Source organism: Saccopteryx bilineata, chromosome 5 (assembly GCF_036850765.1).
Source record: "Saccopteryx bilineata isolate mSacBil1 chromosome 5, mSacBil1_pri_phased_curated, whole genome shotgun sequence".
Lineage (NCBI taxonomy): Eukaryota > Metazoa > Chordata > Mammalia > Chiroptera > Emballonuridae > Saccopteryx > Saccopteryx bilineata.
Window position 1 is genome coordinate 34,738,454 of NC_089494.1, and position 3,783 is coordinate 34,742,236.

Sequence of the window (3,783 nt, forward strand, 5' to 3'; positions counted from 1 at the left end):
TGTCCTGACTGGGAATCAAACCAGGGACATCCACACATTGGGGACACTCTACTACTGAGCCAACCAGTCAGGGTCTATTTTGTTGATTTCTTTTTTAAAGAAAACCCTAAGGAGGCAGAGTGGAGGCACCCCAGGGGCTGTTGCTGTTGGACTGGTTTCCGCTGAGTGATGTCTCCTTGGGCTTGCCAGTGTCAGTTTGTCCGGCTTCCTCTCAGCTCTTCACTCCAGGCTGCAGATTGCCATGGCGGGCTGTGGCACTGGGCCTGGCAATTGGGGGGCCCAGTGGAACCCAGGGTTAGGGAAGTGCAGAAGTACTTTGGTATGCAGTGTACCTGGGCATGCAGCATAGGGGCCTGATTATCACATACATCACCATCGAGGACATAGGTGTTGGTAAATCATGCTCATTGTTAATGTTTACAGATAAGAGGTTTCAGCCAGTGCATGATCTTACTATTGGTGTAGAGTTTGGTGCTCCAGTAATTATTGATGGAAAACAGAACTTCAGATGTGGGCTACAGCAGGGCAAGGGTTCTTTTGTTCTCTCACAAGGTCATAGTACAGAGGTGCAGCAGGGGCTTTACTAAATGGAAGATGTAAAGAGATACCTTCAACCACTTGACAACCTGGTCAGAAGATGCCTGCCGGCATTCCAATTCCAACCAGATCATTATGCTTATTAGAAATAAAAGTGAATTAGAACCTAGAAGAGATGTAAAAAAGGAAGGTGAAGCTTTTCATGAGAACATAGACTTATCTTCATGTTAACTTGATGAGACTGCTTTCAATGTAGAAGAGGCATTTATTAGTACAGTACAGCAAAAGAAGTTTTATGAAAAACTAAAAGACGTCCTTGACAATAATGAGGAAAATGGGTTTAAAATTGGCCCTCAGCATGCTGCTCCTAATGCCGCACATGTGGGCAATCAGGGAGGACAGCAGAAAGAGGAGAAATTACCTCAGACATCATATACAAGGGATCATAGTAGAATTTTATGAAAGATTATATGCCACCAAATTCAAGAACCTAGAGGAAATGAATAAATTCCTAGAACTATACAATCTTCCTAGACTGAGTCACAAAGAAGTGGAAAACCTAAATAGACATACAAGCAGGGGGGGAATAGAAACAACTATCAAAAACCTCCCCCAAAATAAAAGTCCAGAACCAGATGGCTATAATGAATTCTACCAAACATTCAAAGAAGATTTGGTACCTATCCTTCTCAAAGTCTTCCAAAAAATAGATGAAGAAGCAATACTCCCAACACATTTTATGAGGCCAACAAAACCCTCATACCTAAACCTGGCAACAACAACACAGAAAAGGAAAACTACAGACCAATATCTTTAATGAATACAGATGCAAAAATCCTAAAGAAAATACTAGCAAATCAAATACAATAACACATTAAAAAAATAATACATTATGATCAAGTGGGATTCATTCCAGGAACACAAAAGTGGTTCAACATATGGAATTCGATCAATGTAACACACCACATCAACAAAACAAAGGACAAAAATAATATGATCCTATCATTAGATGCAGAAAAGGCATTTGATATGATGCACTATCCCCTTATGTTTAAAACACTCAATAAAATCAGAATGGAAGGAAAGTACCTGAACATAATAAAGGCCATATATGACAAATCATCAGCTAATATCATGCTAAATGGTGAAAAATGAAGGTTTTCTCTCTAAAATCAGGAACAAGACAAGGCTGCCCACTCTCTCATTCTTATTCAACATAGTTCTGGGAGTTTTAGCCATAGCAGTCAGGCAAGAGAAAGAAAATAAAGACATTCTTATCAGGAAAGAAGAAGTAAAGGTATCACTTTTTGCAGATGACATTATCCTGTATATAGAAAACCTCAAAGACTCCACCAAAAGACTATTAGAAACAATAAACCTATACAGTAAATTTGCAGGATACAAGATCGATATACAAAAGACCATTGCTTTGCTATATGTCAGTGATGAAACATTAGAAAATGAACTAAAAAAAATTTCTTTTACAACTGCATCAAAAAAAAAAAAAACCCACCTTGGAATAAATTTAACAAAGGATGCAAAGAACCTGTTTACTGAAAACTACAAAACATTATTAAAAGAAATTGAAAAAAAACCACAATAAAATGGGAAAACATTTTATGTTCATGGACAAGAAGAATCAACATAATTAAAATGGCCATATTACCCAAAGCCATATACAGATTTAATGCAATCCCCTTCCAAATCCCAATGTCATTTTTTAAAGAAATAGAACAAAAAATTACCAGTTTATATGAAACCATAATAAACCCCAAATAGCCAAAGTATCTTGAAGAAAAAGAATGAAGCCAGAGGTATCACACTACCCGACTTCAAATTATACTATAGAGCCATGATAATCAAAACAGCATGGTATTGGCAGAAAAACATACATAAAGAGAAATGTAACAGAATTGAGAGCCCAGAAATAAAACCACATATTTACATATATATGAACAAATCATCTTTGACAAAGGAGCCAAAAACATGCAGTGTAGAAAAAAAAACCTCTTCAATAAATGGTGCTGGAAAAATTGGAAAGCCACATGCAAGGAAATGAAACTTGACTTTAGTTTGTCCCCCTGCACAAAAATTAATGCAAAGTGGATCAAAGATTTAAATGTAAGAGCTGAAATAATAAATTACATAAAAGAAAACATAGGTACTAAGCTCATGGACCTTGACCTTAGAGAACAATTTATGAATTTGACCCCAAAAGGCAAGGGAAGTAAAGGCAAAAATATACTGCTCACAAAATTTAGGGGTTATCTCAAAATGAATATGAAGCTATAAAATATCCCCTAATTTTTGTGAGCAGTGTAAATGAATGGGACTCTATCAAACTAAAAAGCTTCTGCACAGCAAAACAAACTAACAACAAAACAAACATCCAACTAAATGGGAAATGATAGTTGCAAACAACAGCTCTGATAAGGTGTTAATACCAAAAATAATTAAGAACACACAATGCAGAGCAACAAACAAGCAAACAAACCAATTAAAAAATGGGGAGGGGACCTGAACAGACACTTCTCCAAAGAGGACATACAAATGGCCAACAGGTATATGAAAAGATGTTCATCTTCACTAGCTATTCGAGAAATGCAAATAAAAACTACAAAGAAATACCACCTCATACCTGTTAGATTGGCTGTCATTAACAAGACAGGTAATAAAAAGTGTTGGAGAGATTGTGAAATAAAGGACCCCTCATTTATTGCTAGTAGGAATGCAAGTTAGTACAACCATTATGGAAGAAAGTATAATAGTTCCACAAAAAATTAAGAATAAAGGCCCTAGCCGGTTGGCTCAGTGGTAGAGCATTGCCTGGCGTGTGGAAGTCCGGGTTTGATTCCTGGCCAGGACACATAGGAAAAGAGCCCATCTGCTTTTCCAACCCTTTCCCTCTCCTTTCTCTCTATCTCTCTCTTCCCCTCCCACAGCCAAGGCTCCATTGGAGCAAAGCTGGCCTGAGCGCTGAGGATGGCTCATGGCCTCCACCTCAGGCACTAGAATGGCTCCAGTTGCAATGGAGCTACACTCCAGATGGGCTTGCTGAGCGGCTCTTGGTCAGGCGCCTGCAGGATTCTGTCTCTCTGCCTCCCTGCTTCTCACTTCAGAAAAATACAAAAAAAAAAATAATAATAGAATTACCATATAAACCAACATTCCCTTCTACTGGGTATCTACCCCCCAAACTTGAAAACATTGGTACATAAAGACACATGCACCCCCATGTTCATTGCA

The 3,783-nt window shown here is 38.1% G+C and overlaps 1 pseudogene; it reads left to right on the plus strand.

Annotated features, from left to right (window-relative positions):
* The first annotated feature begins 338 nt into the window (after nucleotides 1-338).
* Nucleotides 339-999, plus strand: LOC136306454 (ras-related protein Rab-2A pseudogene; annotated as a pseudogene).
* The last annotated feature ends 2,784 nt before the right edge of the window (nucleotides 1,000-3,783 follow it).